Below are 13,808 nucleotides of genomic sequence, written 5' to 3'. Positions count from 1 at the left end.
CTGGATGGGGGTGAGGGAAGGGAGACAGGACAGAGGATATGCTGTGGAAAAATGCCAGAGATTAATAACTAATGATTAAATGCAGAGTGGTGTATTAACACAGAGAGTGAAAAGAATGAAGAAGAAACATTCAGTGGAGAGAAAGAGATGGGGGAAAACCATTTTTATTTACACTTTACATGCTTCCCTTAAGCAGTATTATTAGAAGGTATAGCATACAATTTCATTGCTATGCAGATGATACTCAGCTTTATCTATCCATGAGGCCAAATGACACGTCAATTAGTTAAACTGAAGGGATGTAATGAAGACATAAAGACCTGGATGAGCTCTAATTTCCTGCTTCTAAATTCAGAAAGTTCTTGTACTCGGCCCTTCAACCTTAGAAACAGGGCGTCTAACCAAATACTTACCCTGGATGGCATTACATTGGCCTCCAGTAACACTGTGAGAAATCTTGGAGTCATTTTTGACCAGGATATGTCCTTCAATGAACATATTAAACAAATATGTTGAAGTGCTTTCTGCGATATATCTAAAATTAGAAACATCATGTCATAGCGTGATGCTGAATCTTTAAGATTGAAGCATTTATTAATGGTAGTATTTCTTTGAGCTGTCTTGTAGGAATGGGGTCTAATAGACACACTGATGATTGGGAGGAAGTAACTATTAAAGTTAACTCAGAAAGATGATTTGTAGAGAGAGTTTAAACCAGTAGTATTTAAAGTAGCTTTACATTATGATACATCTATGAGATGTTATGAATCATTTTATTTATGGTGGTTAAAATTTTATTTGTGAAGAAATCCATGAAGTCTCTACTAGTTAAAGTGAAAGGAATACTCGGCTCAACAAAGCTCTGACTCTTTGTCAGCCTGGCTACGATGCTGAAAAGAAAGCCGGAGTTGTTCTTATTTTCATCAATTAATGATGAGTAGTAAGATGTCCTACCTTTATGGAGGGCTTTTTTATAGAGAAACAAACTATTTTTCCAGGCTAAATGAAGATTTTCTAACTTAGAGAGACACCATTCTCTCTCCAGTTTACGGATTTTCTTTTTTTAAGCTGCAGTTATACCACGGAGTCAGGCACTTCTGATTTGAAGCTTTCCTTTTCAGAGGAGCCACAGTATCCAAAGTCGTACGCAGTGAGGATGTAAAACTATTGACGAGATAATCGACCTCACTGGGAGCAGAGTTTAGGTAGCTGCTCTGCACTGTGTTGGCACATGGCACTGAAGAGGATCATAATGGAAGAATTGTATACTTAAAATAGGTTACAGCATTTTCAAATAGACTTCTACTGTAATTAACTTTATTAACCATTGCTGTGTAATCCATTAATGGAAAATTTAAATGTTATTAAAAAATGATCAGACAGAAGAGGTTTTTTAGGGAATACATTTAAATCTTTGGTCTCTTTGCCATACTGTACGTCAGGACAAGATCCAGAGTATGATTAAAGTGGTGGGTGGGCTCCTTTACATTGTGAGAGAAGCCAATTAACCACTTAACTGGCGGCTAAAAAAAAAAAAAACGCCTGAAAAAGCATACCCAAATTAAATCAGCTGCTGTTCCTGAACTCTTTGGAGTACACACAAAAGTTAGTGTCTTTGCGAAGCAGACAACCTATATTTTTCATTTATGTAGTCAAAAGCACTGTAACTGTAATGAGTTTGTAGCTATTAAGTTGGAACACAGAAAAAGTAGACAATTTTTGCCTCGCCTAGATTTTTCCTGATTGTTATCATGTAACTACACACTGAATATAGAAGGTAACGACTGGAAAATACATTGGAGCTGTAGAATGAAGTCTTTTTGTCGTGCATTTCGAATTTCATCAAGATAGCACAAAAGCCTATTGTTTTGTAAAGGTTTTGTGCATTGATGCCCTGGCGTGCTCTCTCATGTGCCATTTGGATAGTCCAAGTGCCGCATCTAAGCCCCCTTTGACATGCAAATTTTAAAGGGCTGTAACTCCTCAATGCTTCAACATACAGTCATCAATGAGGGCTCTAATCAAAGATACTGTCCTGAGGAATCCTGTACTACACACAAAATTACTGAATAAATCATAAATAAAGCCATATTAATCCAATAAAATATGAATGACACTATTGTACATTGTAAAAAAAAAATAGTCACAAACAAATCACCATTTCTGTAATGCTATTTTATTTTTCAGAGTAATGTAAAAAAAAAAACACAGCACAGCAAACTGCAACTATTTACAATTATTCTGCTCTACCCCCACCCCCCCTCACATGGAATTTTCAATGTGCCACTGGTTATAGCAGTCTCTGTTTGGGACAAAGCACAATGGCTTGTCACATGTGGTGCACTGGCCCTTCTGGCCTGTGCCTGTAACAGGCATTAGATCCTCTTCATCAGATGAAGAAGCCTCTTCCACATCTTCTCTTTGGCTGGCTGCCACTCATGATCAGAGGTTCCCCTAATTGTAAAAAGCAGGAAATGTCAGGCCTTCATGCACCAAAAACCCGTCATTTTTCAGTGATTCCCTTACACACACAACTAAATTACATTGTATATCAAAAAAAGTTACCGTAAATGCAGACAGTGCATACACACATAAAATAAAAACCACACAATCCTCCCGTAGTCTTGTCTGATACAAAATGTACAACCTCATCCCATACAATAACCCCCACCCCCAACTTGTAAAACTTTAGACACTTACTGGTCATCTCATCGGAAAACAAATCTTCTTCTGATGTGGATCAATCAGTTGAACCCAAAAAGTCTGATGCTGAAATGTCGCTCTCTCTCGTGTGAGCAATTCCACAACCTCCTGAGCGCTGAACTTGGTCTTGCGGCGGCCAGCTGTGCCATTTCGCAAAACTCCAACAACACGATGCGATCACGACGAATCTCAAATGAAGCTCTGAGACGTTGTCCACCTCACCTTGCCTTTTATCGGGTGATGCTGACGTAATAGAGAAGCCCCGAAACCCCCAATCGATACTACAGTACACCTTTCCCTACCCCCAAAACCTGGCACATTTCAATACGTAAATCACACCACTATACAGCGCCCACGCAACACACAATATAAGTGGCGCCACAGCGGCGCACGGTTATATTTTCTGTGTAATGGTGCATGCCAAGCTCAGCATTACATACATATTTACATCAGAACGGCATATAATACGAGGACGAGCTGAGAATAAAAACTTACCTTCTGCCTTCTGGTAACAGGTGTTCATTTGCAGCGATAAACTGGTCAAATCAGCGACGACATTCTCTAATACAAAATAATCCACTCTCGGAGTCATTTAGTCACTTCGTATAATAAATTTAGTCTGTTTTGATGCATTCTGACAATCCATTGCCGAGAGAAAACATTGTAAATACTGTTTATGCACGTCAGCGCATAGACTCCTACTTCTGTTTGGTTTACGCATGGAGGACGCAGCAAATCGCACTGAATACGCGGGAGTTTATGCCTTCATGTGAAACACACCCCATAGTGCCATATACCCACGTGTCGGGAATTTTATGGCTATCCATCTGTGGTTTTAGATTTCAGGTTAGAGTTGACAATAAGAACGATTGGAGAACATTGGGGCATGTCCTTAAATGTCACAATGACGCTCTTCGGATATTATTGGCTCTGGAAAATCCATTTCATAACATGATTGGCTAAATGAGGTGTCAATCGAATTCTGAGGGTCTAGTCGGTCATATAAAGCATCGTGAGGGCGAACGGCAGCGTTACTGTGACGCTATGAGGCTTCAAAGTCGGAAATCGCTACAGAGGGCCCGCGGGCGGGCCCTTGCCAGTTAACAGGTTAAGTCTAATAATAGATTAAATGCAGTGTTGAGGCTGTCATTCTCCAGCATCTACATGGATGTTAAATCACCACTATAATTATTTTATCTGAACTGAGCACTAAATCAGATAAAAAGAGAAATCAGACAGAAACTCTGAGTAAGGACCAGGTGGACGATAAACAATAACAAAAAAAACAAAAAACAAAAAAAAACAGGTTTTTGAGTTTTCCAATTAGGGTGGACAGACTAAGAGTCAGAGAATCAATGAATTCAAATGTCTAGGTCTTGATGAATTAATAAAGCTGTAGCAGAAGACTGCTGCTACTCCTCCTCCTCGACCTGTGCTTGAGCATTCTGACAGTTAGCGGACTCATGAGTGTCGATTCATTTAACTATCGTAATTTTTTCTGCTTTTTCAGAAAATACAAAACAACTGAACCAAGCATGAAAAATGTGATGATTTTTTTGCAAAAAAAAAAAAATATGACATTATTTTATAAGGGCAACGATATTCATCCTGCTGTAACCAGGTTTCTGTAAAGTAGAATAAATCAATATGTTGATCAATTATTAACAAACAGCATTGTTAACTCGCATGCCCAACCCTGCTCTGCATGGAAAACATCAAGATATTTTAACACTGAACAAACTGTGGACTTGGCATACTCAATACAGTGTCTTCAACTGCACCAAAAAGTAAAACTTTAAATGTGGATTATTAAACATTAGGTGTCTCTCTTCTGAGTCCCTGTTGGTAAACAATTTAATATAAGAGCTAAAGTTTTTAATTTCATGATAAATAGACTAGTTCTTATATAGCGCTTTTTCTACTCTGAGCACTGAAAGCACTTACATTTACGCATTCACACCCATTCATACGAGCACTTCCATGAGTAACTAAGCGCTTACTCTCTAGCATTCCACACATTTGTGTCGGAGAGCAACTTGGGGTTTAGGATCTTGCCTTGGCATGCAGCCCAGAGCAGCCAGGAATCAAACCTCCGATCTTCCGACCAGTAGGTGACCTGCTCTACCTCCTGTGCTACAGCCACCCCATTTCATCAATTTTAATAACCTAGTTTAAGAAATCCATGTTTGCTTGCTTTTATTAGTCAGAGCACAGTGAGACAACACATCCAAACATGGGGTTAGAGGTTGCTAAAGCAGCTCAGTGATACTTCCTCCAGTGATAATATTTAATGTAGTTCTAGTAGCTAAGAGCCATGTAGCCAGCTAGTGGCATAACCGTGCCACCAGTACCTCTCATCTTAGCATTATGTACTGGAGGTAAGTCAAGTAGGAATGAACCGTTGACTAGATCTGGTTCTATCCACAATCTTGACCAGTACAGAGGGTCTTACTGTACATTTCAGGACAGTTTCAACACTGATGCTATTTACTGGGAGACTGGAACATAAGGGAAGGAAGCCGCTAGCATGTAACATCTTGGTATGCCCAGTCTCGACTGTGTCATACAGCGGGATTGTCCCTACGCCTGCATACAGCCTATTGGAGTTTGGAGACAGCAGATAAGCAGCCCATTTTATGATTTGGCAATGTGATGGTAACAGATTTTAGATTTAGCCATAAAAAAAAGTTGGTTGGTTTTAACATAAGATCACAGATTGGGTTGTACTGACTTACAGGATTTTCATCAGCTTTTAATATATTATGGAGTATAAAATTGGAGTCTGAAACAGGAAATCCACAGTATCCCTTACATTCATATTCTTATCACTTAAATAGACCAGAACAGTAAGATAAGTTTAAATATCCTGAAGAGGCACTGGCCAACTCCCTTTAAATGACAGCAGGTATTTCTGTCTTATTACAACCATGATACATGTTGAGCGTGTGTGATAAGACATAATGAAAGCACAGCCTGTCCCTCTGCTGCCACAGTAATCCCCCTAAATGTATGAAAATAGAAGCTCAGCTATTGTCGGAGTCAGCGTGCTGCCTCAGCATATACATCCTCTGACACCATTTGGAAGAGGTGCACCCTGGGATATTCTCTCACTGGGACAAAATCCATTTCGATCCATCTCCCCTCTGGCACAGTGAGAGGAAGTTTGATTGATTTATCAGGCCTGCTTCTCCCCAGCCTTCCTTTAATGAGACAGTAATAGCCCACGGTCGGCCGGCACTCCAGAGACGAATGTGAAGGAGAGGCAAGCGGCAGAGAGCAGAAATGTGGACAGAATATGTAACCCAAGGTACAATCAATCCAACACACACGGATGGAGAGTGAGGGGGAGAAAATGAGACATGTGGCTAAAAAGAACATGGAAAAAGATTGAAGTACTGGAACGACAAAATGACAGAGGCAGCAAGTAAAAATATATTGGCAAAAAACAGAAGAACGTATTGACCGAAATTATTACTGTTAACTAAAATTCTACCACTGCCTGAAGGGACACCTGATGTTTTCATACACAGTAATGGACACTACCTTGACCCAAAGTCTGCAAACGCCCCCAAATTTACTTGGATATGATGAGTATGACAAAATGGACTTTAATACAGTGTTGTAGTAGCTTTCAGGCTTCTGGGTACAGTCTGTCCACCAGCGTTAGTGAGAAACAACACTCACGTTGGGCAGTAAGTCTGGCTCATAGTTCATCTCAAACATTTTGGTTGGGGTTCTGAGCAGGCCAGTAAATGTGAAGTTCAACTTGTTTTTCATATGGTTCTTTCTGGATAAAGCCAGAAGATGCCTCTGTGATGGTGGACTATACAGCAGAAAGCTCCAAACACTAAACACAACACAAAGTTGGAAGCACACCAAACAAAGCATGTGTGTTCTCATGCTTTCAGCCATATACATGAACAACTACTGATCAGACTCTTTATGAGTCCAAATATGAGGTTTGACAGTAAGTCACAATATAGATTGCCACAGCATAATTAAACATCAACTGGCTGTATTGCACGTTACTTCTGTTTGAAAACTGGTCCCCAGATTATGAACCCCAGTGATTTTGGTGACCTTGTGGATTTACAGTAATTCCAAAAGTTCCCCTTATATGGAAAGAATATCCAAGGTGAACACAAATGTTGCCTTTCATAGTTCAAGATTTAATATGTAACACAAAGTAGACAGTCACAAGTTTCTGTAATACATTTAGACTTTCCAGAGGCTGATACTTTTTGATTTTATAAACAGTCTTTTAGTTCAGCCTCTTGACTTGTGATTTTTTGCACTTTATCATAAATATTTTTCATGTACCAGTACTTTTTTTTTTTTTTAAATCAATAACCCAGCCTGTTCGTATTCCCAAACCATCAAGTACCTTCTCTTTGACAAACTCCCTTGCGTCTTCTACATACTCAAAAACGGTTTTTGACTTCTGTTTGTGATGCAGGAGCCAAAATTAGCATCAAGCATCAATGCTACTATTTACTTTTGAAATATTACTTTTTTCCAACCTTGTGTTTAGTTTCTTTCAGGTACTGAAACTTCATCTTTAGGAAAAGATCATGGTTTGTATCAAAAATCTCCAGGGTCTTAAAGAAGGGTCCAAATGTGATGGGCTGGGAGTGAGACCGGGCTGAATATCTTCCAGTGGGACACAGACCAAATGTCTGGCTAAAACTGACAGCTTTAGCAGTTGCTAACTTTTAACGGAAACTTAAAATAGCCTTGGTTATAAGAGCAGATGCAGAGCTGGGATCAGAAGTGGATAGCTGCCTCAGGGAGAGGAGAGAGGGGGAAACGATAGACAGACAAGCCAGCAGGTAGAGCAGGCGTCTGCTGATTGCCAGCAGCAGTCGGTCACTGCAGCCTTTAATTAAAGTCACTCTCTCGGGCTCTTAAGCAACAGCTTGCAATTTCCACAGACAACAGCAACATGGCGTTGAGGCTGGGTGACCTGTAATTGTCTGCGTGTAAGGGGTGGGGGTGGGGTTGGGGGGAGGCAGAGATGTCAGCCTCCCTGCCAACCTGTGATTTTCATGGGAATTAATGACACAGTAGTGGCCACATCATCTCCTTGACACTGTTTGCTGGGAGCCAGAGGTGAGGTGCTGACCTTCATGTTGATTCCACCCACCCCTGCTGCTGTCCATCTCTATTCTGAAAACATGTAATGCTATGGAACAAGAGATGGAAAGAAAAAAAAAAACAGCCTCAGGAGTTGAAATGCAGGGTGTAAGCAAGAAAAGTTCTCATTTTGTGTCATAGACTGACATTTGTCAGAAATCCACCTTGGGAATGGACTTTTTTGAAAAGGTCAACATTAAGAGGTGTGGTGAACAGAAAAGATCTGCTACAGTTTGCTCCCAGGGGTCGTACATCCATCCAACCACCAGCAGCAGCTTTCAACATTCTGAAGTTCAACTTGTTTTTCATATAGTTCTTGCTGAACAAAGCACAAACTTCAAGAGACTGTCGCCTCTGGGGGCAATGATTTATTTGGAGTTTGAAAAAATAAAACTATATAAATAAATAAAACTATATAAATAAATAAATAGATGAATAAATAAATATTGACTGCTCATTAACCACTAATAAAACTGTGCATTAATGGAGCATAAAATAACATCATAGTCTTTTAATAAAAGAATAATTAATACATTTATCCACTTATTCAGTCCAGGTAATAATTAATATATTAGAAGTTAATTTCTCAAGATAGGCCGACCACATAAACAAGTGGTACCTACCATAGCCAAAAAGATAAAGCACAACATTTGTCAGATCTGGGCCTAATGTGATCTGTATCTGAATAAGGAAAAACATATCAGTCTGTAAGCATAAGGCAGCACGCAATGAAATCCAAACTCTGGGCAGGGCTAGTGGGAGAGGTTTGCCTTCAGGACTTAAATCTTGGATTAGGTTTAGAAAAGGGTCATGGCTCGGGTTAAAATATTACCACTCACCAATGCTAATGATGGAGAGGCTGTCTGGCAGAATGCCTTCAGTACACTTCTCCAAGGTGCATGCCACCTGGTGGCTTTTAACTGATTTGTATACTTCAGACAAGTGAAATGCAGACTCCTCTTTGGGGATTGATGAGGACAGCTTAACTTACTGTGTAAGTCAGACCGCCTCCAAGTGTATTCTGTATAATATGACCAAATTGTCTGGAAACACCTGCTATGTGTGTTGAAAGATATATATATATATATATATATATATATATATATATATATATATATATATATATATATATATATGAACTTCTACATTTCAATGCTAAACTGTGGTATCGATGGCTTATTGTAAAAAGGGTCCTGCCTCCATACGGTATTTGACACCAATTCAGTATAACTGGAATCAAGTCTTTTTAGCATTAGTTTGGGTTTTAGAGATGTATGTTCAAGGTAAAATATGATATTCAGGGAAACACAGTTAAATGCTTTGTCATGTGTTTAAGGCAAATATGAAGCTACCGGTAGCTTAGCACAGCATAAAGAATATAACAGGAAGAATAAGCTACATCCAAAGGTAATTATGGCCACATACCAGCATCTCTGAAGTGTAGTGGTTAGATGTAAATTATTTAATCTGTACAACTGCAATAATTGTATAGCTGTACAGTTAGTACACTGGTCTTACAGGCAGATTATTGGTTTAAGTGACTTTTCATCTTTTATGGTGTGTATGTGTTAACAAATGTGCAGCTGTCATGGACATGGTCCTTCAGGCATGTCAGGGCACCACAGTGTTAGAGTATTCAAAGAATATTCAGAACCACTGCTTTATAGATATAAAATGAGAAATGCAGAGGTCACACTGAAGATGAACTGAATCCCTGATTCTTTGTGGTTGTTTGTTTTTCAAGACATTGCAATGGCTAAAATCTACTTGAGTGTTGTGTGCCTGCAGAGCACAGCAGTTGCATCATGTTAAAGAGGAGCTTACAGCACATTACAGGCAGGACAGGACTGAGTCAGCGAGCTGCAGCCTGAGCACCATCCTGCTGGCTGCATGTACCCAGGGACCTCATTAGTCCGAGTGGGCTGCTCCGTGGTCACCGGTGGCTCCTTTGAGGGCAGGCTGACAGCCGCAGGGACCCGCTTCTTTCCCAGAGAGGGTCCAGTGCTGAAAGGCCAGAGCAGCGACCTGAGACTCCAAATAGGCTGGCTGCCTCGTCGGGGGAAATCAGGGTGAGGGAGGACGACACATAGGCGTACTCTGACACTTGTTTGGAGTTCAGAAGGCAACAGCAGGTAAATGTTCACCAGCAGCTGAACATCAGATTTCAGAGTTTACTGCAGTCAGAGTTTGTTTGTAGAGAAAAGTTTCCACACAGATGATATCTTTCATCTTCAGACTAGAGCTAAAGATGAAAGATCTTTAGGCGATAACTGACACATTTAAATGCAAACATGCACACCAACACAGACAGAGACAGGTCCACGAAGATTTCAAGGACTTATTTTATTTATTTATTTGTTTGTTTTGTGTGTGTGTGTGTGTGTGTGTGTGTGTGTGTGTGTGTGTGTGGGGGGGGGTCAAACATTAATTCCCCGGGAGTCTTCTCTAACCCTCGTTTAAAGGGAATCAGCATCTATTTTTCTTTACAGCAGCGAATATTTACTGCTGTGAACTTGCTGCATGCTCGTTAAAGCTGAATAAGGGAGTGTTAATAAGACCTCCGTAACATAGTTCCAACAGCAGATTAAGATGTCAAAGAATATTACGATCTAAGACTGTTAGCAGACATTACAGCCATGCACCATCAATTGAATCAAAGCATTTTCTCTTCTCTTTTCACCCACAGCAATTAGTAAATCGGGTGTAATTCTTTTATCGCTCAGTTTCTCAAAATATGAAACAGATGTAATTGCAATCACAAAAAGGCTCAATATCTTGAAATAGGATATAAAGCGGTTGTAATTTGAACATAACTGTGATATTTAAGATGATCCTACTTACATAGCACTTGACATGTTGAGAAAGTGATAAAACTAAATCACAATCACCAAATGGTTTCTTTGATATCTTTGGACAATTCAAGAGTATAATACTTCACCCATGATAAAAAATAAATAAGTGAAATAACTGGATAACTTCAATTTCAATCAAATCTTTAATTTTCTTTATAAAGTGCAGCTATTCAAAACTCCCTGGACCTCTGTGAAAAGTAAGTTCCCCCTTGTTAAATCATGAATTAACAAATTTAACCACATTTTTTTGGAAAACTGAGTTCAGTTTAACTGCCACATCCAGCCCTGATTATTGCCAGACCTGCTAAATCTATAAATCACCTAAATAGAACCTGCCTGACAAAGTGAAGACAGGTGAGAAATCTAAAAAAGCAGTGCATCCTGCCACAGTCTAAAGAACCAGCTGAGAACCAAAGTCACTGACATCTATCAGTCTAAAAAAGTATTACAGAGCCATTTCTAAGGCTTTGGGACTTCAGCTAAGCACAGTGACAGCCATTAGCCACACATGGAGAAAACATGGACTAGTGGGGAACCTTCCCAGGAGTGGTTACTCTAGGAGCGCATCGATGATTCATCCAGGAGTTCATCAAAGAACCCAGAACAGCATCTAAAGAACTGCAGGCCTCACTTGACTCAGTTAAGGTCAGAGTTCACGATTCAACAATTAGCAAGAGACTGGTCAAAAATGGCCTCCACGGGAGAGCTCCAGAGAGAAATCCACCAAAAAACCCCCACAAAGGGTTGTCTCACATTTGCTAAAAAAACAAAACAAAAAAACATCCCAATGATCCCCAAGACTTTTGGGAAAATATTTAAATTTTACCAGAAAGTGACATCTGTGACAGAGGAAATTAGCTGGAGGAGGTCTGTTTGTTTGTTTTTCTGTAGGTTGCATATTCCTTCTTAACACTGGCAGCCAATATTGGGACAAAGTAGTTGATATTTCACTCTTGAAGAATACTTAGACAGGTAGTGAAGCTTTATATTTATTTTACATTCATTTTACACTTTTTTTTTAATTAAAATCTGAGGAGCCATTTGGGAGCCGAAAGAGCTCTTCTTTGGGAGCTGAGCCTAAAGAGCCGGCTCTCTGAAAAGAGCCGGAATTCCCATCACTACCTAAAAGGATAAAAATGATTAATTGAATTAACTGACACTTTCGTCAATGAATGAAAACGATACGAAAATGCTTGGCGGGGACGACATCCAATCAGAACTCATTTAATTTTGTGACAGGGCGGGACAAGTTCGGAAAACATATAATCAAACTATGACTAAAACTAAATCAAAATTTGCTGTCAAAATTAACACTGTTTCAACAACGTCTTGTACCTGCTAAACAGCAGAAAGGACAGCAACCATGACAAATTATTTCCTTACTATATATGTGTAACAATAAAATGTAAAAAAAAAATAATAATAATGATTCAACAAGTAGACAAATCATTTACAAGAGTTACTCACAAGCATGAATTTGTAAGTAATTAATTTCAATAGGAAATATATTTTGTGTGAGAAACACTTATGTTTTTAGATCCATGGGCTGGGCCATGCAGGACTGGAAGGACAGGTTTTATGAGGTGAGCATTATCTGAACCGATTAACACTAGAGGCTGTATCCGGTTGAATCCCTCAACCTGCACTTTCCATAGGTGGTGATACTTCTCCTTTAAGAGCTCCACTGGACATGACTGTTCAGCTGTGGAGCTGTTGGGCAGTAAAGGCACGTGTGATTTTATAACGTATCTTTGGTTTGGCCTTTGGAGACACTTGGAATGAGACGTAGCCTCCATTTGTCTGAATCACATCTTGACAGATGGTGCGCAGAGACAGTGTTTCCTCTTCTGGTGATAAGCCTAATAACATAACTGCAGCTGGGAGTATGATGTTTTCTCTGATCCATCATCGAGGAGAGCATATGTGTTCAGTGATTTCCTTTGATAATGTAACTGGATGGGCACAGCCTTGAGCATCACACGGCCAGAGTGACTGACAGGATCCAGAAACACTCTACTGGTGCTCACTGTTAGGATGTTAGGGTCCCGCCTCATAGCTTCAGCCAGGTCATGAAGCACTAATAAGTGTTGTTCTCCACAGGTGCTGCACAGCTTCTTTGGAGTGCACTGCTCCGGAGTGTGTTTATGGCTACAGCGCCAGTATTTGGATTTATCCTTTAGCCAGGTGGCTACAGCTGTGAGGTCTAGCTTCTTAAAGTCTACACAGCCACTGAGGTAGTGCTCTGTTCCCTCACAGTATGGGCAATATGGCTTAAACCTCTGTTTCTTCTTAGAAGGGGAAGAAGGATTAGTAGCTTGTGCCTTAGTGTCCGTCTTTGGCTGTGTCTGAGTAGGATCTGAGCCATAATATATGGATGTGGACTTACTCAGTGCTTTAGACCCTGCGGAGGCTCTGGGGTTACTCCTCTCTGGGCATGGTCTGTCTGATGACTGTAGCTGAGTGGCTTGCCTTGATAGCTGAAGAACTTGGGACTTGCACTCGAGCCATTCAGAGAGGTCATACATGTTGTATGTGCGGCTACTGCCAGTGCTTATGATGCCACGTGTGATACAGTACTCAATGAAACTGTCTCTATAGCTAGGAGGGAGTTTGGTGAGTAACCTGTCTACATGTGAACCGCACTGGAACTCACTGGCTGCTACATCATCCATAGTACTGAAAGCTAGACACTGCCAGGGAGAAATCTTCAAATGCTTGAGGGTCACCTGCCTTAATAGGCGAGCAGTTAAGTATAGCACTGAGTTCACTCTGGACCAACTGTATAGGCTGTCCTGAGCTCTGCTCCAAAGCCTGAATTGCACTAGTGTAGGGAGTGCGGTCGTGGATATAGCGCCTGGCCACTTGTAAAGGACATGGATGCTCCAGATGATCCAGCAGGATGTGATATTTATATTCCTCTGTGAGGTGTACATGAGGCCCGAGTAGGCTGTCCAGTCCTTTCTTCAATAGTGCAAAATCACTCTCTTTGCCTGATTAAATGTTACCAGTCTGGGCTTTGGAATGCCATATGATGATGCAACAATCATCTCCATCAGGTTTGGATGGTTGACTTCCACTGTAGAAAGTAGTGGGGCTGGTGCATGGTATGCAGCAGGCGGT

Source organism: Archocentrus centrarchus, chromosome 10 (genome assembly GCF_007364275.1).
Source record: "Archocentrus centrarchus isolate MPI-CPG fArcCen1 chromosome 10, fArcCen1, whole genome shotgun sequence".
In the NCBI taxonomy this organism is placed as follows: Eukaryota; Metazoa; Chordata; class Actinopteri; order Cichliformes; family Cichlidae; genus Archocentrus; species Archocentrus centrarchus.
The sequence above is the reverse complement of the archived record's forward strand: the minus strand, read 5'-3'. Positions refer to the sequence as shown.